This window comes from Callospermophilus lateralis, chromosome 10, assembly GCF_048772815.1.
Source record: "Callospermophilus lateralis isolate mCalLat2 chromosome 10, mCalLat2.hap1, whole genome shotgun sequence".
Lineage (NCBI taxonomy): Eukaryota > Metazoa > Chordata > Mammalia > Rodentia > Sciuridae > Callospermophilus > Callospermophilus lateralis.
Window position 1 is genome coordinate 39631690 of NC_135314.1, and position 24464 is coordinate 39656153.

Here is a 24464-nt window from a genome sequence, read left to right on the forward strand (position 1 = left end):
GTTGCCTGGCCAGGGCTTTCATGAGCTCTGGTGAGCAGTTGAGAACCAAGACCAAAGAGTGAACTAGCCAAGGAGAAGGTGAAAGGTGAGTGACTCACCCGAAATTCAACCAAGAGATTTTATTGGGGGGCTGCCTGAAGGGGAAGAAAAGGAGAGGTAGAGAGCAGAGAGAGGAGAGAAGGATGGCTGTTGGGTGCAGAGCAGGCTGAACTGTGTTGTCTGCATGGCAGGCTGAACAGATTTTGGCTGCAAGATAGCCCACACACTCAAACCCCCCTCTATCTGGTCCTTTATCACCTGTTTGTGTCAAGTCCCGCTCAAGGCTGAGCACTCAACCCCCCTTGGGCCAACAAGGCAGCTTGCAGACCCAGAGGTCCCATTAGATTTGGGCTATAAAAACTCCCTCCTGCCAGGCCCCCCTCTCTCTTGCTCTCTCTCTCTTGCTCTCTCTCTGTCTCTCTCGCTCTATCTCTTGCTCTCTGTCTTTCTTGCACGTGCTCTCTGTCTCTCTCTCTTGCTCTTGCTCTCTCTCTGCTCATCTCTTCTCTTCTTTCTCTCTCTCTCTTTCCTTCTTTCTTTTCTCTTTGTTGCACTGCTGCAATAAAAATCTTTTGGTTGATCCGAGTGTTGTGGTGACTTTCCTTTCAATGGCAGATAGAAAGAGAGCAGAGGAAGAGAGTGAAGAGAAAGAGAAATAGAGTAGAGAGAGAAGAGAAAGAAGAGGAAGAGAGCAGAGTGTGAGGGCAGAGTGTGAGCTTGCAATCTTCAGCTTAAGAAGGATTGCGTAGGTGGCATGGTAGGTGCCAATTGGCAGCATGACTCAGGAACAGCAAGTGGACACTGTGTTCTGTGGAGATTGGTCAAGAAAACTTTGAATTTGGCACTCTTCAGCTTGGTGTGTGCTTCGGAGAGGAGAGGGAGGAGTAAGGGATTCTGTGATGTTCTCGCAAGATGGAAAACTAACTTCACTGGGGAGTCTCCCACATACCCAACAGAAAAGATGGGCGAGAACCTTGGTGCTGGGCCAAGATCTAAGTTCTAGAGAGAAGTCTTGTACCCAAATGAGGCTGAGTGTGGGTGAAGAAAAACAGTGCTAGGTGAATGGAAGATAGGTAATTGTCCTGGGCCCTCAGGTCAGGATCCCAAATCAGCTCATATTCCTAGAGGGGAGAGCAAGACTGATGGGAGAATGTGATAAAAGCTGCTCTGCAAAATGTTTTGAGATGAAGGTGAATGGTCTTGTGGTGTGAGACAATACAAAACTTGAAACATCCCAGACAAGTAGGGACCACCTTAGAAGAGGGTAATGGGAAGTCACTGGCAGACAGAATAGGGGATGGTCCTAAGGTAAGGGTGAGGATCAGGGGAGCAGCAGGCAAGTCTGGGTGGAAGTATATATGAGGAGAGAAGGAAAGCATATCTTTCAACTTTGTGAGGATGTCCCTACCCACAAGGGGAACAGGGCACTGTGGAATGACCAAAAGGCATGGGTGAAAACTAGAGAGCCTAAGGCACAAACAAAGCTGTCTTTGGGCTGGATGGCTGGGGGCCTCTATGGGCTTAGGCACAGTCAATGGCCCAGTGTCCCTTCTTGATGGCATTTAGGACAAGGGCCTGGAGGCTTGCAAGGCTTAGGACATTTACGAGCCCAATGACCCATCTGACCACATTTAAAACAGGGTCCAGGCAGTCCCATGGGATTCTTCCATGGGCCAGTGGATACAGAGACAGATGCTGAGGCTGGCTGGATGGCTTGAGCGAGCATCTGATATTTTTGCTTCTGGGCCTTCTCATCTCTCCTGTTATAAACATTAAAGTCCACTCTGAGAACATCAGCTTTGGGAGTTATAGACCCCTTCTTGAGGCACCTTAGTTTGGCCTTAATATTGGGGACACTCTGGGAGAAAAAGTAAGTCATTAGTAGTTGTCTTCCATCTGGAGTCTCAGGGGCCTGATTAGTATATTGAAATAAAGTCTTCATCAGGTGACCTAAAAATGCTGGAATGTTTTCATTTTTATCTTGGATGACTTCCTGGAGCTTTTCATAATTGATAGCCTTATGGGCTGTCTTTCTAAGTCATGCCTTGAAGCAAGTAATGCATTGGTTTTTTTTTTAAGAGAGAGTGAGAGAAGAGAGAGAGAGAGAGAGAGAGAGAGAGAGAGAGAGAGAGAGAGAGAGAGAGAGAATTTTAATATTTATTTTTTAGTTATCGGCGGATACAACATCTTTGTTTTGTATGTGGTGCTGAGGATCGAACCCGGGCCGCACGCATGCCAGGCGAGCGCGCTACCGCTTGAGCCACATCCTCAGCCCCAATGCATTGGATTTTTACTAGTTACTATTCCAAATTATAATTCCAGTTAGGGTTTCAATCAGGTTTGGCTTCAGAGAGATCTCTTGTACCTCATCAGCATAATTTCTAGCTTGCTCCAAAACTTTCCTGTACTCCTCTGACAGGAGGGTGTTAGACAAGGTCATAAGGGCATATAATGTGGTAGGACTTGAAGTATAGGACCTAAGCCACTTTTCTATCTGTGGAAGATCTGACGAAGAGAAAGGTACGTAAACCCAGATTAAACCATTGATCCCAGGGACACAGAGATATGGGTGGGCAGAAGCAGCCTGTGAACATGGGGCAGGAGAAAAGAAGGGCAGAGGGGCCAAGGGGACAGTTGATGTGGCAACTTCATTAGGAAGAAAGGGGATGTGAGAGCTAAGAGGAATTTTGTGGGAGAGCAAGAGTTGCAGAGAGGACTTAGAAGACAGGAGAAGATCTGAACATATGATATCTCTTTCCATTTTCCTAATGCTCACAATAGTTGAAAAGATCCCTGATAATAGTGGGATCTAGAGTGCCAATAAATGGCCATTCATAGTTGTTATCCAAAGGATATTGAGACCAGGTCTTATTGCACAAATGGATATGTTTTTTATTGGTTGGGTCCAGGAAAAGAGACCTAGTAAGCCAGGAGGAAGCCTAGAGGATGAGAAGGAATGGATAAGGAGCCACCCATGGTGAGATGTAGAAGGTGAGGATAGAGGTAGGGCATCCCCCAGTCTCTAGTATCACCAAGTCCAGAAGATGGTTATGCTCAGGGGGTCAACATCCTTCTGGGTAAGCATTGGAGGCTCCTTGGGCACCCATCCAGGACTACACAGGGGCAGAATCCATAGAAGGCATAAGTCCACTAGATGTTGGTCATGGTTCTTTTCCATGCAGATATCAGAGAACAAACAAAGGCAGATGGGGTCCCAAATGTGGGGGATACATACCCTTCAATATTTCCACATCCTTAACTCTACTGCATTTAAAGTGAACTTTGCATTGGCAGTTTGGCCTTAGACCTTAGGCCAGGGTATGATATCTGCTTCCTCCTGTGATCAAAGCCCCACAACTAAGAAGCAGCTGGGTATCCTGAAGTATGAACTCAGTCTCAATTCAAAGCCAAAATACCTCCAACAGACCATAAGACTCTTGCAACATTCCTTATATTCTCTTCATACTTGAAAAATAATGATTATTTTTAAATATCAGGATTTATGATGCATGTACATAAAATTCAGAACCATGTATTACATATTAAAACACAGACATAACCTTTTCATACATCTGAGTCATCTTAGGGCTCCCATTGCAAGATCCAGAGAATCAGAGTTCAGTTAACATCATTGGCAAACACCAGCCAGAATTCATCTCAACTCCCCTTTAAACATAAAAAATATAGATTGATCCTGGTATACTTTAGTTTCAAAAGAGTTTATCAGTTATAGAACAAGCTTCTCTTGAGGGATGTAATGGACCACCAAGTTCCATGTTTTTAAACACAAATGAACACAGGCTATAGAGGCATGTAGCAGAAAACTTTTTTATTTGAGGCATGGAGTAAAAGAAGGTAAAAAAGGGACATATTGGCGGTACCATGAATCATTGGAGAATTGGAATCACGAGTTTAGACAAGGAAGAGGTGATGTGCTTGGGGAAGTGAATGACAGGAATGCCCATGATGACAAAGTTGTAAGCTTCTGAAAGACAATTGGTATAGGTATCAGATAATGTTTAAGCAGAATCTACACAGTAACTTCCAAGATGTGGAAGTTACTGTGTAGATTTCAGCTGTGAAGCCAAAGCATCTATTTATATCAATACCATCCATTAAGCCATTACCCACCTATATCCTCTAAAAAACACCACATTTTAGACATGAGAAAAGACAGACTTCTAGATATCAATGGCTTCTCAGCAGCATGTGTCAGAACTGAGAATTGCCCACAGACATAACTGTATGAAATTCCTCCTAGAAGCTCCTAGAAGTCTGGTTTGCTCCTGCTAGGAACTATCAGTGTGGAGAAATATTATTCATTCCCCACTTTAAAGAAAGAGCCTAAATAAGATACCCCAGTAGGTCCCTTTGTATTGAGACAAAATTGTTTGTCCTTTGATGTTATAGAAAGTCTTCAGAACCTAAGCAGTGTCAACCCAGGTTCCTCATAGGAACAAATGCTTGGATAATACAAGGTGCAAGAGAGCGTATCACAGGACCCAGAATCTGAGTATAATTCAGGAAAGAAAGAAGTCTAAATGGCTCATAATCAACTGAAAGGTAACTCAAGCTTGTCAGTTGGGAAATTGAAAAAAAAAATGGCACAAGGTGATTGTATTTGCCACATGGACAAGAGATTAATCCAAACAAAATTATGTTTTTAATGCCAACACCCAGGGGATTGTGGCTGCAGAGAAACAGCTACCATCAGAGATTTCTGGTGGCAATGCAACTTTAACAGCACTATGTGATATAATCTGACTATAACTATTATAATATTACATGTGCATATCCCTTTGCTCAGTATTCTTTTTCCCAGGAGCCTGTCTTTGGAAGAAGAAGACTATTTTATGGTATGGGCTGACTTGTGTCCTCTCCCTAATCTCATATGTTGTTGTTCTAGATACTCAGTACCTCAGACTGTGACTCCTTTTGAATATAGGTTTCTTAAAAACAGGATTAATGTTAACCTAATTAATTTATGTGAGATCCAATCTAGTTAAGTTTTTCTTCTTATAAGAGTTGCAATAAAGATAAGAGAAGCACAGAAAAATGACACTCAAACATAGAGAAAGAAGAAAGCAATCTACATGCCAAAGAGTGGGCCACAAAGGAAATCATCCCAGCAAGCACTTTGATATATAGCCTCTAGAATTAGGACCAACAAATTTTTCTCCTTTAACCCCCTTTGTGGCTTTGACTTATGACAGGCCATTACAGTGATGCAGCTTACTAGGACATACATTCTCTATCTCTGAAGAATGGCTAAATGAAAGTGCAATTGAATCACATGATTCTACCAGCATTATGCCCAACTGCTGCAAGAAATGGCATTTGTTACTGGAATAGCATAAAAACATGTGAGAACACAGCATGTTACATGGTGGGCCCATAGTGATTTGTTTTATGATATGGTACATTTTCAAAAATATGTAAAAGAGTTTGTGAAACCATCATTCTTTTTTTTTTTTTTTTTGGTAAATACTTTTCTGGTATTGAAGTCTTATAAAAGGACTAAAAGTACAGTGGAGTTGACTGCTACATGGGCTACCTGGGACAGTTATCCAAAACAAAAATAATAGCAACAGTGAAGAAATATGCCTTACCCATTTAAATTGAAAACCATGCAAGAATATATTCTCTAATCTTTCTACAAGTATGTGAACTGGAGATTTTCACCTGTTAGATTTCCAGAGGAGTAATAGAGTCTAGAATCCTTTGGGAATAGGAATATAGGTCCTTCAGAGGTAAAGAGTTAGGACAGAGTTTAGAGAAGTTCCCAAACTTGGTATCTGTCCTGGCCCCATTCTGTATTATATCTCAACTTTCTACTTATAGAGTTCCTTCTGGAGACTCTTCTTACTTAAAAACAGAGATATCATTATTGGTTGTGTTGTGTACTTGATCTTTCCCCATTGAGGCAAATTTAATAAATAATCCCTGATGATCTTCTTGGAACTCTTCAGAGAGATTGTCTGACATGTGGGGACAATCTTTAATGCTGTCTATTCCAGCTGACTCCCATTGAAAACTTTTAGTCCCAGATCAAATATACATAAATGTGTTCATAGACCTCCATCCAGTGATGACACCAGATTACAGAATGAGGTCTTTGAATAAATATCTGAGTAGAAAAAGTATTATCCAATATTTACATGTCCACCCTGACAGCCATGTCCAGTGGTACAAATGTAACAGCTGGGTCAAAATTTCAACATGGAATAACCTGTTCCAGTCATTCTTGGAAATTCTCTGGAAATTTTTGTGCTACAAGCTTGGAAAATTTGGAATCATCAAGAAAACATTTTGCTCTTTAAAGTATCTCCCTTCACATGAACTAGAAGAAGGTACTACCTCTAGAATGTATACGATGGTTACCAGAGTTCTAGTTCTGTCAGGTTCTAATGCCAAGAAATTGAGGTCACCTCTTCAATTACTTGAACCTCTTCTGAAGTAAGACCATGCCAAAGTGCCTTTCAGCCCCTTGGGATTTGTATTTTCAAAGTGGCCATATAACTAAAAGCACTATAGTGATTTAATGCAATTCCTATTAAAGTTTCAATGATGTTCTTTATAGAAATAAAAAATCAGTCATGAAACTTATTTGGAAAAATTAGAGGCTCTGAAGAGCCAAAGCAAGTGACAAAAGTCAAGAAGGAGGCATTCTTCTTAAATTATACTATAAAGCTATAGTAACAAAAATGGCATGGTATTGGTACCACAATAGACATGGAGACCAGTGAAACAGAATAGAAGAATAAAAATGAAAAACAAATCAAGGCCTAGGCTTGGCCTCCCATGCCATTGCCCTTCTTCATAATTGGAGTTTCTACTCCCAGATGCAGTCACCCTATGTGTAAAGCTTATCTTCATGTTTTCAGTACATAATGTGCTGAAACACTTACCAGGGTTTGATAGGACAAGATAGTGCTGTGTGTCTAGCACTAACACACTGCAAAGCGTTCCCCTGCTCCTATCATCTTCTTCATGCATTTTTTTCAATATATAAAAATACTTTCCAGGCCACAAAAGGGATGCTACCATGAGTTCCATTGATACATACCACAAATTTCTTAGGAAAGGAGCACCTTGGTTTGGAGATAAAATATTGTTAGTCTGAAATCCATCTGATCCCACACAACAGTGCTTAAAAGCAAGCCTTAAAGGATTAAATAAATTTGAAAAAAATTAACTTCACCAAGCCAATCACTTTTAATTTCTCAACAAAACTCTAGAAAGCAGGATACTTGGAATGATGTATTCTAAGAACTGAAAGAAAATAACTGTCTACAAAATTTGAGGTATCCAGCAAAGATATACTTTGATATCAATGCAGAAATAAAATCCTTCCAAGATGAGCAGAAACTAAAAGAATATATGACTACTAAAGTGGCAATACAGAAGACAGTTAAAGAGAAACTTCATACAGCACAGAAAAAAAAACACAGAGATTACAAATAAACAAATCCCATTTTAAGGTTAGTTAAGCAAATGACAAGCAAAACCAAGTTAAACATTAGAAATAAATAAAAATATTCGAATGTAATACATAATAAACCTCTCCCATTAAAAGAGAAAGGATGGCAGAATGGATTTAAAATGAACCAACAATATGTTGTTTGCAAAAAATTCACACTATAGGCAGACAGTCACAGGCTGAAATTAAATAATAGAAATTGATGTACTGTTGGAATGGAGGCCCAAAAGAGATAGAAGTAGCCACTCTAATATCTGACAAAGCAGACTTCAACCCCCAAATAATAAGAGACAAAGGTTAATTCACACTGGTAAAGGGAACAATACAACAAGCAGATATAAAAATTAGAAATGTTTATACTTCAAATGTGGGTTCAACTAATTACATAAAAGAGAAACTACATAGAAGTCTCAGATAGATGCCAGTACAGTAAATTTGAGATTTCAACACACCTCTCTCACCATTAGATAAGTCATCTTGACATAAACTATGAAAAGACTCTTTGGGTCTGAAAAATACTATAAATGAAATGGTCTTAACAGACATCTATAGAATATTTCCTCCAAAAAGACCTGAATGTACTTTCTTTTCAGTGGCTCCTGGAACCTTCTCCAAAAAATAGAACATATTTTAGACCACAAACTAACCCTTAGGAAATACAAAAACTGAATAATTCCTTGCATTTATTAGATTACAAGGGAATGAAATTAGAAATCAATGCAACAAAATCATACAAAAACTATATAAACACATGAATTGAATGTTTTTCCTCAGGATTTCTCCCTTTTCCATTGTTCTTCCAATCAGACAAAGCACTTCTGGTGACCCCTGCCTTCCAGAAGTTTCCCATCAACCTCTTATTCTTGCAAGGCGAGGCTGATTCCAAGTTACATAGAGTTAGCCAGAAGCAGACAAAAGAGTTTAAACTTATAGTTTTGGGCCACTCTGCCTGAAATTCAAGTGAATTTTACATTTTCAAATTTATTTTCTTTCTGGCCTGGTCCCAGCTTCACTCCAAAATATTAACAGAGATCACTTGAAGATCTATAAGCACCCAGCAACATAAATCTCATCCCCTGAGCTGGTCTGTCTTCCACAGTGATCTGGGCTCCCACAAATAACAAATGCACTATAACATCTCAATTTTTTCTATGACATACTAGACAAACTTGTATTGCAAATTCTGAATAATATATGGTATTAAGTTCACAGATATTTTCAGGTAAATTGGAACTGCCAGTATTTATTCCCTCACCATAGGCTCCTTCAAGAAACTGGTGTGACAAATAATAAACTTTTCTTAAAGAGAACCACTTATGGTAGTATTTCTTAAAGTCCTCATTCTGCACCAGGACAGTGGATGGCTTGTGTGTTTCACAGCATACAACATTCAAAAGATATGTTCATTGCATTCAGCTACACTGTCTCTTTTTCTTTCCACAATGAAATTTCTTTTTCTTAAAATATATGTGTGTTTGTGTGTGTGTATATACACACACACACACACACATATATATTTGTAGTGGTATATGGACAGCTTTTATTTTATTTGTTTATTTTTATGTGGTGCTGAAGATCAAATCCAGTCCCTAACATATGCCAGGCAAGCACTCTGTCACTGAGCTACAGCCCCAGACCCTCCACAATAAAATTTCTATTTTTTTTTTCATTTTAGGGGTTGAACCCAGAGGCACTTAACTAAGCCACATTCCCGACCATTTTTTTTTTAAATTTTAATATTTACTTATTGGCGGACACAAGATGTTTGTATGTGGTGCTGAGGATCGAACCCGGGGCGCACGCTTGCCAGGCGAACACGCTACCACTTTGAGCCACATCCCCAGACCCCCTCCCCCCGCCATTTTTTAAATATTTGATTTAGTGACAGGGTCTCACTGAGTTACTAAGAGCCTTGCTAAGTTGCTGAGCTGGCTTTGAATTTGATCCTCCTGCCTTAGCCTCTTACGCTGATAGGATTACAGGCGTGTAATAACACACCCAGCTGGAGTTTCTATTTTGATAATTAATAAGTGTCTTGGCAATTTAAACATTTCTTACCCAGATTTCTGTGAGTTTCCCAAATCATACAAAATCACCAGGGTAAATTCTGTTGCAGAGTAGCCTGGAAGCCTGAAAATTTCCATTTTAAGAACATATAGTTCACTAAGATTTAGCAGGAAGAAATTTGGAGATGCAGTCCCCTATATTTTCATAGAAATGGGAGGCAGAAGTTGACAGTGGGGAAAGTAGAAGGTGTCCATTTTAGACTTTGAAGATAATCACTGTGCTCTGCGGCTGCAGTTTATATTCAAACTAACATAGTTTATTTCCCTTTCTCTTCTTCCTCCCCTATCTCTAATCTTGGGTGAAGCAAGATTATTCTTTTTCCCATCATAGGCTGAGTTAAGCACACATGGAACAGGAATGAAGTTATTAAGATGTCAGGGATGGCACCAGAAACCCTAAGAAACAGCTCTCTCAATACTACAAGTAAATCATGACCCCTGACTAGGCACACTTGGAATTTAGACTTCAATAATCTTTTGAAAACTTCTCTGATCTCCTTGTCAGTCAGAATCCCAGCCTCTGAGACATGAGTCCCCTTTCTTCTTTTCAAGGAAAGCAATCATAGTTCTTTTTCCTTTTCTCAAGTTGTGTTCTCATTATTGGATTGGCATTAGGGACAAAGACTGAGATGTTGGTAACAGGGTCCCATGTCACCACATGCTCTGGCTCCCCCAACTTCAACATAATTGCATTGAAAATACCCTTTCTTGGACAGACTCAGATTTAATGATCTCTCTGGGGAACCCAGAGCCACATGACAGCCTTCACCTGTAGCAACAACAGAGTATAATTGATAAATCTGACATAAATGTATCACAAAGAAGTAAAAAGACACCAGTATCAAAATGATCAGTTGTACAGTGCCTGAAAAAACTCCAGACAGAAACAGGGAGGGGAATTTTCCAGGGGGAGAGCTGCTTTTCTCAGTGGATGGATGATCTGACCCTCGGGTAAATATGATTCAAAGTGCACAGGCTCGGAGCTTTTCCCCTTTCAGGCTTTCCATCCAGAATCCAACATTTCTGAGGGCTTTTCTGGCCCACTATTTGGGTATTGAAAACACCCAAGTTAAGCTTAAAGAGGGACTAAATAAATTGGTCAAACTGTGGATGAATGTCCCCAATAAGAGAATGTCTCTTCTTCAAATGCTGAATAAATAAGGAAAGCTCAAGTAAGTTTTACCCAAGGAGCAGGGGACAATCCAAATAAAAATTTGTCATCTGTAGGCAGTCTGAGGCCATTCATAATAGAAGTAGGGAGAAATAAATTCCTGGACATAACTATATTCCAGGGAGTTGGTTTCCTTGGTCATGGGAAATTTTCAGGATTTTGGGTTAATATGTGTAGATAGAGTCCTAGACTTCTACAATGCTTAGGGTTCATCTGCCTCAATGATGAGACAATGGAAATCCTCTTTCCTGATCCCAGGTTTGTGGTATGATATGTAGTATAAATTTGCAAATCTCTATACTATGTTTAATGTCCAAAATGTACACAATACTACTTCTTGGACAATTCTGGATGGCTGGAATTAACCTCCCTTGTAATTAACCTCCCTTGTAATAATTAGGAGGAGATCATATGTGCAAATCATGGAAGCTGAATGCTGAGGCAAGTTCCTTGCCATGTGGCTAATGCTACAAGCAGAGTGGTAATCCATACTTCATGGTTTATCCCATCAGTAGGAAATACAGAGGCAAAGGTCCTGGTATATGCTACCTGAGGCTTTTTGTGACACAAAAAAGGAGTATAGTATTACTGAAAAAAATTTTCTCTCAGGTTATGAATATGTCTGGACCCGAGTTGAGTCTGATAGCAGAATTATGCATGCATGAATACCTGCCCCAGATTTCGAAAAATGTCAGAAATATCTTGGGCACTTTGTTGCTATACAAAAGCCTTCTATGAATCTCCTTCTAGCTAGAGTAATGAGAATGATTTACCACAGTTAGTGAGGCAGAGAGGATGCAAAAGGCCATGCCCTGGTCTTGATGCAAGGAGAATAGAAGGGAAACGAGATTAAACATTTCTACAATGAAGCAGAGGACACTCAGGATAAAAATTTGTGTAATCCATGTAGTCTAAGGGTCTTCCTGGCATCACAGTGAGCAAGACATTTCAGTAAAAAGGAAATACTTTCTGGTTTGGGGCAAGAATTGTCCCCAGGATAGGCTAGGATATACAATTCACATTCTCATCTGGAACTGTTGAAAGACATAGAAAAGCCTGAGGTAAAGTTTAACCATAAAGGAGAGGGCAATCACAATGTAAATTTTTCAATTATAGGTAGCCTTACACCATTCCTGATAAGGGGGAACAAGGCTGGGAATGTAGATCAGTGTTAGAGTGCTTGACTGAATGCATGAGGTTATGGGTTTGATTCTAAGCATCACAATAAGAAAGAAACAAAAAGAACAAAGGGGAGAAATTTGTGGAAAAACCAATACTATAAATCTCAGGCAGTGAGTTTGCCTTGTCCATAGTCATTTCTCAGGATTTCCAGAGTACATGCATGGATACCTGCACAATGCCCATCCATGGTCTTTGTCCTTTTCATTCCTTAGGGTTCATTGGACCCCACATTGGGTCATGAGGATTATTCTTGGCTGGTCAGATTGAGGAATAGATGGATTGTTCAGAGCTGGCTGGTAGGGCCCTAATGAAACTATGTCTGTGGGAATTTCTGGGGTAGGCAGAGTAAGCAAAAGTAAAGTTTTAACCCATCATAGGGGAAGCTAACAAAATAAAAGTGCCAGTGTCAGAAACCCTTTTTTTCATCTTTTTCAACACTGTGATCAAAAGACCTGAGAAGAACAACATAAAGTACAAAAAGTTTACTTGGAGCCAATGAATTCAGACTTAGTCATGGTTGATTTCAAGGCTCTGGGCTCTAGGTGAGGCATAATATTATGGTAGCATCTAATGGTGGAGGAAAGCAGCTCAGGACATGTCCACCAGGAAGAAGAAAAAGAGATTTTCTCATCAGAAACAAAATATAAATCCCACAGTCATACCCCCAGTGACATACCTTTTCTAGCCAGTCTATATTCTTACAGTTAATACCCAGTTGATACATAAGTGTATTTAAGTACTCATTTAGTTACATTTGACCATTCCCAGGTTGTCTCACACAGGAGCTTTAGGGGGACACCCAACATCTAAAGTATAACATGCTGCCCTTGGTCCCCAATACCTCATCCCCATCTCACAATGCAAAATATATTTAGTTCATTTCCAAGAGTCTCCATGAGCTTACCATCTCAAGAATTATCAAAATGTACAGTCCAAAGTCTACTGAAAGAAGGCAAACTCTCAGCTCCTTAAAAAAAGGCAAATCGCATATATCCAACATATAATGGCACAGAATAAATATTTCAGTGTCACAAAGGAGACTTCTTTCTATAGAGAAGGATGGGACCAGAACAACACTAAAACCCAGCTGGGCAAGCAAGTCTGTATCTCCATATCCAGCATCTGGGGCATATGTCATTGTGATGTTTCCTTCAAAGTGCTCGTGTAGCTCCACTCCTATTGCCTTGCTGGTAGCAACCCACATGACCTCAGTCTAGTCTTGTTTCTGCTCAATTACAGTAGATTTTCTAGGCAGATGTCCCTCTTTACTGGCATCTTTTAATCTCAGGTTTCTCTGAGTGAATCTTGGCTTCCTTTGTACATCTTCCTTTTCATATCTTCAGGCATCACCATATCAGGGCAGCCAATCAGAACTCTCTTTCATTTTGCTTGGCGCCTCCCAAGCCTTCTTTTGAAATTTCATTGCCTGCCTCCATGACTCCCAAACCACAGCCCCATGCATTCCCTTAGAACCATCACTCTGTGGTTGACACCAAATTCTACCACCATTTTGAGCAATAGACAAGCCTTCTGAGATCCCTGTAGCAGCTCTTGCTGAGTGCCTGGACAACTGAGTATGGTGAAAAAACTTCTTAACCTGCCTCCATATGCAAGTAGGGTCTCTATTACCTATTCTTAAAGAAATTTTTACCTTTACAACCTTAAGCCTGAGATGGGTATTGTCTTAGTAATTTCTGAGAACCCCTCAAGTCACATCTTCCATTGTTCCTGGGTAAAATACTTAATATTTCTTTAGAGACTAAAGTGTTTCTTTAATAACGCAAATTTAGTCAAACTTTCATGGCCAAACTCCAAGTTTTTCAAATCTTTCTGCTCTGCTTTCTGCTCCTGATTAACACACAGTAAACTTGATTAAAAGTGTCCAGCAATAACCATACCACCATCTAAATGCTGTACAGATTTGAAATTACCTCCATGAGATTAATAAGTATATCACTTTTAAATTTAGCCTGGCAAAAAGACTCAGCAAAGAAGCAAAATATAGCCAACTTCTTAACCAGAAATGACATGAATGGCCCCCAGTCCAATTTCCAATTGACTCCTCTTCCTCTGAAACCTTGTGAGCTCAGTCTTTATTGTTCAGCATTCTATTGGCATTCCAGTTTTGGAGCTTGCACCACAATCACGCATTAAGATCTACTTACAACATTCTGAAACTTTTCGAGCTCGTATATCTCTAAAGTTTTCAAAATTCTTCCCAACACAAACCATCTCTAAAGGCTTTTGAACACATGATCAGGTTTTTCACAGACATAATCTTATTTCTCAGTAAAAATTTCCACTTTAGTCAGTGTTTTCAATGCTGTAACCAAAAGATTTGACAAGAACAACATAGAGGACAAGTTTATTTGGGGGTTCATGCTTTCGGTGGTCTCAGTCCATAGACGGCTGACTCAATAATTCTGGGGCTCCAGGAGAGGCAGAATATCATGGTGGAATCCCTTGTCAGAGGAAATCTTCTCAGGCCATAATCACCAGAAAACAGAGAGAGGTCTGTGCAGGAGACAAAATGTAAACCCTAAGTCACACTTCCCAATGACCCACATTTTCTAGCCACGTCCTATGTTCCTACAGTTATCACCCAATTAATTCATATTAGTGGATTAATCCATAATTGTGTTAAAGCTCTAATAATCTAATCATCTAACCTCTGAATATTCTTGCATAGATTAAATGTTCTGAGTAAACTGTATGACCTAGCAGCCATGATGACCTGAATAGCCTCTATGACCTGCATAGGCTTTATGGTCTGAGAAGACTCTGCCCTGCTTAGCCCTATGATCTGTGTAGCCTCTATGACAGGCAAATCATCTGTTATTTTCATAGCTTCTATTACCTGAAACATTTCTATGGCTTGGGTAGTCTAAATGACCTAATAGTTTATAAAGTTTTTGTAGGCTCTAGACCCTGAGTAGCCTCTATGGTCTGTTCCGCTTCCAAGAACCACCTTCATGACTTGGAGATCCTAAACAATATAGTAGCCTCTATGACTTAACAGCCACTATGACTTGCATTGCCTCGATGACTGAGTAGCCTCTATGAACTGTTAATCCTTCGTGACCTGCATAGCCTTTATGGCCTGAGTAGTCTTAATGTTCTGAGAGTCTTTGACCTGTTTAGTTATTATCCAAGTAGCCTCAATATCTTGAGTAGATTCTATAGCCTGTGTTGTATCTATGATCTGCATCACCTCTATGACTTGCTTAGTTTCTGTGATCTACAAAGCCTCTATGGCCTGAATTTGACTGGAGTAGTCTCTATTGCCTCTGAATCCTCAATGGATATAGCTCTATGGAACTGAAAATCTTCTATTGCTAGCCTAACTTTTAGGACATACATAATCCCTATGACCTGAGAAACCCCTTTAATCAATTTCATCTCTATGCCTGAGTAGCTTCTACATCCTGTATAGCTTTTATGACCTCTGTAGTATCTATGACCTGAATTGCCTAAATGACCTGAATAGACTACATAACCTCAGTAGCCATTATGATCTTTGTACCCACTAAGACCTACATATCCTCTAATATCTGTGTGTCTTTTGTAATGTGTGTAGCCCACTTGACCTTCCTGGCCTGTATGGCCTTATTAGACTTCATTCACTTAATAGCCCCTATGATCTTTGTACCTTGCATGTCCTTCATCAACTCTGTAATCTAAAAAGCCTCTAACATCTGCATAGCCTCTATGATAAGCATAACCTCTATGCCATTGTGGACCTCTAAGACTTGTGTAAGTTTTATGCCTGTATGCCTTAAAGACCTGAATAGACCTGTGTAGGATCTATGAGCTGAGACATCTAAGGCTTGTGTAGTCTTTATCATGATTATTTTTCCTGCGTTTATTCTGTGACCTTCATAGACTTTATGGCCTACATGGCTTGCTCTTTGATGTCAGTATCTTCTATATTTATGATGCCTCCATGGCCTATGTAGCCTTTATGATCTGAGTAACTTCTATGACCCATGAATCTTCAATGACATGCATAGCTCCTATTGTGAAGCTCCTATCACCTGTGTAGCCTCTAAGATGTCCATAGCCACCATGGCCAGTATAGGCTCTATGACCAAGTAATATCTATGACCTGCTTATTTTGTATGACCTGGATAGCATCTGTGTTCTGTGTAATTCTATGACCTATGTTGCCTTTATGGCTTCAGTGGCCTAAATGACCCCTTTAGCCTCTACTGATAGCCACTTTGACATGTGTAGCTTCTATGACCAAGAAAACACTCTTTTACCTGTGCAGCCTAAAGAATCTTAGTAACCCTGATCACCTGTGTTTCCTCTATTTTTTGCATAGTTTGGATGATCTGCATAGTTTCTGTGTCCTGAGTACCCTGTATAACTGTATGTCATTTATCTCTTGAGTGGTCTAACACAACTGAGTAAAACCTGTGATCTGCTCTCTCAAGGGACCAAGTAATCTCAATTTCCTGAATGGCCTCTATGACTTGTGTAGCTTTTAGGATGTATCCATATCTGTGGCCTGAATACTACTTTCATATCTTTCATACCCTCTATAAACTGAATCTCCCAAATATTTTGCATATCTTCTGTGTCCTGAGTAGCCTCTACTAACTGTGTAGCCTCAATGGCCCAAATAGCCATATATTCCATAGACTCTATGAGCTGAGTATCCCCTATGACCTGAATAAATCTTATGACCGGAGTAGCATCTGTTACAGGGCAGCATCTATGACCTGTGTAGACTGTAAACTAAGTGACCTCTGTCACAAGCATAAAGTTTCTAAGACTCTTTAAAGTCTCTAAAGCTTTGTACTTTTAACTCACATTATGACCACAGCATGTTATTTTTGCTACTTCAGACACAAAATGAGTTCATTCTCCAATGTGTACACTCAGGCTTACCTTAAGAAACATAATGGCAGACCACATTAAAAGGAAAAAAGCAGTCCTGAGATCCATTAGCTGGGTGCTACTCAACTATGCTCAAATGTATAGCAAGGAGCTAGCCCTTGGTGCTCTCCTACTGAAAAATTTCACAGAACATCAACATCAGACAAGACCCTTTGTGCCAATAGTGAGTCAACATGAATACAAGACAACTCTATAATCACTTGTGAACACAGACAAAATCCTGAGTATTGTCCTAACCACAAAAAAATGACCAAATATTCCCTACTTTGGCTATTACCAATGATTGCTGCTGCTTCTTAAAAATTCTTTACCAGAGCTGGGGTTGTGCCTCAGTGGCAGAGCACTTGCATAGTATGTGTGAGGCACTAGTTCGATTCTTGGCACCATATATAAATCAATAAATGCCTATTGACAACTAAAAATATATTTAAAAAAAATTCTTTACCAGTTGTAGCCTGTCCTTGTGATACTGCAAGTTACTGGTGACAAGTTCTGCTTCCTCACATGTTGAAGTTTGAACATTAGAGAAGCACATCATTTTGGGTGTGTAGGAGACTCCCTGCTGAAGTTAAGTCTCCAGAGAACATTACAGAATCACTTAACCCTTCCCCTCCTCTCTGAAGGGTGCCAAGCTGAAGAGCACCAAATTCAAAGGTTTTTCTTGACCAATCCACACTGGACACAGTGTCCACTCTCTTTTCCTGAGTCACCCTTCCAATCAGCACCTACCACATCACCTACATAACCCTTCTTAAGCCAAAGCTTGCAAGCTCACACTCTCTGCCCTCTTCCTCTTCCTCTCTGCCCTCTTCCTCTTCTTTCTCTCCTATCTTCTACTTTCTTTCTCTCTGCCTTGTGATGCCAGATTCATGGGACCCTGATAGACCTCCAGAAGCTGAATCTGATGCAATAACACAAGAGTCTTTATTGCAAGCTCGAGCCTGGACTTAGAACCATTTCTCCAATGCAGCAATCCTGAGGAGTGAGCCCTGTCCTTTGTTCAGTGAGATTTTATAGGTTTTGGGGGGATACTCTATGTGTCACAACATCACATAGCAAATCATTCCACACCACGGGAAAGTCAAACAACAACTTTTAACATTGATTAGCACATTCACTGGCAGGAACAAGTTGGGGAAGGGTATTGGTTAGTACAAGAGGGGGATTCATTTGAACTGATTTGTTTAATCTGTGAGGGTTATATATGCTAAACGATGTTTTCCTAACATGTTATCAACCACTGAGACTACTGGGGGGTCATCTTGCATCCCAAGTATTTTCCCTGTCTCATGCTGATTGGTGGTTGCTAGGGGGTTGCTACGGGTCCTCACCTAGCCTGAGTCAGGGACACCTGGCACCACAGATCTCTCCTGTTTTTGCAGACAAACAATGCAGCAGGGTGGGTATGTGCCTAGGAGCACTCTGTGGGTTTTTCCAAGGACAAGGGTCAAGCCCCCTCCCTCTGGACAGGCCTTGAGGTAGAAGTTTTAAAAAATGGAGTCACATCAGTTTCTCACTATCTTCTTCTGCTGCAGTCTCTGCTTTCATCCTCTGCTCTCTGCTCTCTTTCTCTTGGCCCTCCTCTTCTCCTCTCTCTGCTCTCTGCCTCTCCTTTTCTTCAGGCAGCCTCCCAATAAAATCTCTTGGTTGAATCTCTGTCTCCAGTGAATCACTCGCCTTTCACATCAAGGCAAGGATATAAAGAAGGGTTTATTTAAAAATCCGTGTAACACAGATTTCTCCTTCAAGAGAGAAGGGGGCCATAGCTGGTATCCCGGTATTCAAAGAAGTGAGGTGTTCTGTCATTTTTGTATGTCCTAGGCTTCCTTTGTTCTCCTGCCTTTTTTTTTTTTTTTAATTTATCTTTGAGTTATAGCTCTACACAATACCTTTATTTTATTTATTTATTTATTTTTATGTGGTGCTGAGGATCAAACCCAGAATCCTGAACATGCTAGCCACAACCCCAGCCCTGTTCTCCTGCTTGCGCCCCCCGCCCCCTATTTTTCTCCTTCCTGCCTTTGTGACTAGGTCTAGGAATGTTTGATGGGATGGCCCAAAGATGGGAAACAGGTGGACTGAAGGGGGAAGTGCAGGATAGAGTAGCCAAGGACACATTAACAACCTTATAGTTCCCTGTAGGGAGGAGCAATTCCTGGGACAGGTTACCTTGGCAACAGGATGGAGCAGGGGTAGGTTCTTGATAAGGGTGGAGAAAGGGCTCTGAAGGAATTAACATTTCAATCCCTCAGGAGGCAGTGTCCAACTGCTCAGACTCACTCAAAATTAGTCTCCTTGGTGTGACCTAACTCAATTTACCTATCTATATTGACTACCTGTCTAATTCTGGCTTCACTTTGACTAGTCTTTCATGCTTCTAGAATCCATTTCACTTTTCTGAATGAAAGTGAATTTTTCAATCTTCCATAAACCAATCAGAGAATGCACTCTCTTTTTTTCTTTCTTGCAGTGATGGGGTTGAACTCAGGTACTCACCCATGTAAGTGCTCTTCCAATATGCTTGTTTCCCTAGCTCAAGATATTAGTTATAGTTACCCACAAATCCTCACGGCAGTCAATGCAGAGCAAATGGCCAAATCCAATTTTGTTTACAAGAAACAGGACACTGATAGTGAGAAAATGATATTGAGCCAATTCATCAAAGAAGGGCTGAAAAATGAACCAGGATCTTTAAGCTATAGTCAAGACCTCAGGGCTTCCAAGCTGGGTTTGGTTCTACACTTGGAGATGATTCAAGGAAGGTCTTAGAATTCAGACTTTAAAATCACATGGGCTGGGGATGTGACTCAAGCGGTAATGCACTTGCCTGGATACACGGGGCACTGGATTCGAGCCTCAGCACCACATACAAATAAAATAAAGATGTTGTGTTCACCGAAAACTAAAAAAATAAATATTAAAAAAAATTCTCTCTCTCTCTGTCTCTCTCTCTCTTTAAAAAAAAATCACAAAGTAGAGGGGCAGTAGAGGAGAGCACAGTGGTAGTCAGTGTCTAGCTCCATTGGGATCAGTAGACATCAGCTGAGGAATCATCTCCATTATTACCATGCCAACTTCTCTGCTCTTCAACAAACTGTGCACATGGTGAAGCTCCAGGCATTTTGCCAGATGCTGGCAATGTGGAGGTGAGGGACATCACTGCCCTTTAGTCAGATCAGTGAGACAGGTGTGGAGACAAATGATGACATCAGAAATGACACCTGACCTATGATGTGCCCACTCCAAGAGAGTGAGTAGCAATATGGAATCCATCCCCTTTAATCAGTGTTTCTATTCTTTTTGGCAAGACAATTAATTAGGAGAAATATTATATGGGCTTAAGCAGACACAAATATAAATATTTTGTGTAAAATGGAGACATTTCATATCAATAAGTGAAATAATATTGGGATTTTTAATTTTCATATAGAGATGAAATTGTGAACATCTCTACCTCATACCCAAAAGTAATATAAGCCAAAAATAAGGACCTAAATATGAAAATTTAAATTTCACTATAAGAAAACACAGAATATCTATGACATTGCAATCACATAGAATTTTTTTTCTTTGTTTATACTGGAGAGTGAATCCAGGGACACTCAACCACTGAGCTACATCCCCAGCCATTTTTTGTATTTCATTTAGAGACAGGGTCTCACTAAGTTGATTAGGGCCTTGCTAAATTGCTTTGAACTCTCTATCCTCATGCCTCAGCCTCCTGAGCTGCTGGGATTACAGGTGTCTACCAACATGCCCAGCCAGACAAAATTTCTTCAACAAATTTTGGAAATCAGATATTATAAAGTAGATGTCATTGGAAAAAATGAGGCACTTAACCTTATTGAACTGTCTACATCTGTTGATCAAATACAAGAGGTAAGTTAAAACTGGCATTACTTTTGGAGAAAACATAGTAGCAAAAGACAAATATACAGAATACATAATAAAGCATATGTATATTTTTAAAGTTCTAAAGTTTGCAGATTAAAGAAAAAAAATTGACTTTGTTGAGCTTAATTTATTAAATGTCAGTAAATGTTTATAACAAACAATTTAAGTCAAAAGAGAGGAAATGAGCCAGGCACAGTGGCACATGCCTATAATCCCAGCAGCTCAGGAGGCTGAGGCAGGAGGCCATGAGCTCAAAGCCAGCCTCAGAAAAGTGAGGTGCTAAGCAATTCAGTGAGATCTTGTCTCTAATTAAATTGCAAAATAGGGCTAAGGATGTGGCTCAATGGTGGAGTGCCCCTGAGTTCAATCCCTAGCATCAAAAATAATTAAAGAAGAAATGAAAACAATAACCTAGTCCCAGATTACTTACTCTGGGCCACCAGCCAAATCTCTTGCAACTCAACATTACCCATGAGGGCACCATTGTAGTGGCCCTGGGTAGGCACAAGAAGATCAAGTGGGCAAATCCAGAAGCAGGAAGAGACAGAAAGGAGAGCCTGAGACACAGGGGCAATTTCTCAGGTCTTAATAAGCTCTGAGTTTTAGCCCAAAGCCAACCCAGTCCTCCTCCTTCCCCATCAGGTCTTTATAGTTCCTTCTTTCTCTTTCCCCTCTCCCTAGCACCTTTTTGACAGCCATATCCTTCAAAGTTCCCAGATCCACTTGTGATACTCACCAATCCAGCTAGAGGTGTATCCAGATTTTGTGGAGGAGGAAGCTCATGCAATTGGGAGAAGATTAGAGGAATCTATTTAAGGAAGACTGAAAAACATTAAGTATGTAAGTTACAAAAACACATGGCTATGGGCTTTCTCTGAAGCTCTGAGGGTTCATTAACTTTATTAGACTGATTAGTTTTATAGGGAACTTTCCTCCTACTGCATTCTCTAACTGTTGAACTACCTGAATGTTCATTTCCCATCCATGGTCAGAGCCCTACACACTTGCATTGGAAGGATAAAGGAAATGATGGAGAGGAAGAAGGCAAGTATTTTAAGATCCCTCAGAACTTTGTTTCAGTTGGAAACTGTCATCAGGCTGAGCGACAATATCCCCGCTTAGAAAATCCACATTCCTGGTGTGCTTTTCACCTGCTCCACAGAGCCTCTGGCCTCCCGGTGCTTTGACGTTAGCTGTCCACTAGGCGGCATCAGAAGGTCGTATACCCCGGACTGCTTTGGGAGGGGAAAGCGCTAAGACACCTAAAAGAGTCCTTTCTCTTTTCCTTTAGCTACTGAAGGGTGCTGCTGAAGTCTCCGTGGGCCCCTGTGGAAAGAAAAACCGGTTGCATCAGGCATCAGAATGGTCAAAAGGTAAACTGAGGCAAATGAAACTGGAGAACACAGCTTAAAGAGCTGCTCTTAGGAAGGAGGCAGGTGCAGGGGCAAAGCCTGCCCTGTTGCCCAGGCTTACACCTGAAGACCCACCCTGAGCACAGTCTCTTCTTCCCCTAGGGCCACTGTATCCAAAAGGCGAAAGGCGGGTTTCATCTTCTCTGGGATGGTTCACCTGTGGATGTGGTCTGGCTCCCCACTCACCCAAGGCCTTCTGCTCCTTTACTAAGGCTGCCCACCTGCTTACCCAACACCTGTACTGCCAGCCACATATCCAGGAGGAGCCTCTCCCATCTGATCACAGTAAGCAGGCCAGAGGGAGTGAACTTCACTGGGTTCCCAGATAACAATTGCAGTCTCTCAGCTGAACCCACCTAGGATGCATGGAATCTGTGGAAGCCTTTGGATTCACCCTTTGGAAGCCAGCAGAGAGAAGGTGTCACCTGAAAAACAAGGTGACAGCATCATCACCATTGGGGGCAAGAAGCAGATGCAGGGTGTAGGGTCTGCTTCTCTCCAGCATATGCAGGCATATGGCAGAGCTCCAGTCACTGGTATGTGAGCCAGTGGTAAATCTATATAATAACACAACCCTGTAGTAAGTGTTGGATTCAGGCTGCTGTGCTAGCATTCAGTTTTACACTGAATCATAACTGAATGTGGGAACTTCCTTGCATATGCTGTTATTTAACCCTCACTCGGAAGAAATCTGTAATCCTAGTGTATCAAATGAGAAAATGTGCTCACAAGAGTTCATTAAAATTTACCCAAAATATTACAACTCTCACCCCAACCAATGTCTTAAGTTTTGAATTTTCTGGGGTTTTGGGTTGTTTGTTGTTCTTCTTCAGCTCCCCAAATGATTCTGATGATAGGAAGGGCTGAAAATACTGCTCCAGGAAAATGTAGTGAGTTCTGAGTCTCCTTACTCCCCCCATGTTTTCCAACTTTCTATTTTTCTACCTTTGTTTTCTGTGTTCCTTTTCCTAGAAGCTCCTACAACTCTCCTACAAGGTTAGATTCTCTTCCTATGTTCTCAAACCATCTATATTGAAGACAAGCGTGGAGCCAATACAACAGCAGTCCCTGACTGCCTCCCCCATCCCAGCCCCACGCATCCTCAATAGGCTTAATTAAGTTCCCCCAACTCCAATACACACACACACTGTTAGGATGGCCAAGGACTGGGAGAATGGTGCTGATCCCAGCTCCCAACTTGCTCTTGCATCTCAGCTCAATCCTACCCCTGCTCTTTGGTAAAGGATAAAAAAGCTGCGGCACCTGAGTTCCATCACTAGGACCACAGCCCTAATGACCTCATTTAACTCCAGTGCCTCACCTCATTCCCAGCTTCCTCCCATACCTTGATTTTTATGTTAGAAATGAGATAATAAATGGGGAGCCAGGTAGGGTAATATAGAACAAGAGCCTGTGGATATAACATCATCCTCTGATGCCAATGCAGCCATCAGAAAAAAAAGGACTTGGAAAGGGGATCCTTATGCCTTACAGGAAGTAAAAATTTCAAGGGATGGTGGTAGGTGAGAGAGTAAACTGCCTGAGGGCAGAACTCTATGTGTGGAGTGTTCCATTTTTTCTTAGTAATTATCACAGTGCTGTTAAATGATTTGTTAGTGTATATGAATGGCAGAATACAGACAATCCTGATAAGAGAGCTAAGTGTCTAATCTCTGCCCCTCAGCTATTTGAAAAGCACATGGTAGACAATCCATGCTGAGCACTTTGGTTTTGGTTTGTTTGTGCCATAAACTTGCAGATATAAATAAAGAAGTGAGTTAGAGAAATTCCTTGGTCTGAAGTGAAGATAACAGATGTGAATTATGTAAAAGAAATTCATATAGATGGACACAGTGGCACAGAGGCCTGTAATCCCATCTGCTGGAAGGAGTAAAGCAGGAGGATGGCCAGTTCTAGGTCAGCCTGGGAAACATAGGCCTTGCCTCAATATTAAAAGGGAGAGGGGGCAAGATGTGTAGCTCTGTGGTAGAGAACCACATTCCCCATTAGGACAAGTACCACAAAAAACAAACAAGCAAACAACAACCTGATATTCATTCATATTAATTTTTTTTTTTAATTTTCACACAAGGATCTATGTGCCTCCAGTTGGCTGCGCCCTAGTGGCTGGAGGAAGCCCGCCATCAGGTCGCAGGCAGGCATTGGGCAGCGGGGTGGCAGGAGGTGGTCCTAGGGCTCTGCCCAAGCCACATAGTTGTGGTGGTTGATCTGGGACCACAGATTTCCCCGACTGCCACTGGGCTGTGGCAGGAGGAGCACAGCTTTCCTAGATCTTAGATGCGGTCCTGGACTTCAGC

General features: G+C 41.0%; 1 long non-coding RNA gene across 1 annotated transcript; it reads left to right on the forward strand.

Moving 5' to 3' along the window:
- LOC143388227 (uncharacterized) lies at positions 1-22383 on the forward strand. Its single transcript, XR_013089953.2, has 3 exons — positions 1-85; positions 22026-22107; positions 22249-22383. It is a non-coding gene; the product is annotated as an uncharacterized LOC143388227 (long non-coding RNA).
- The last annotated feature ends 2081 nt before the right edge of the window (positions 22384-24464 follow it).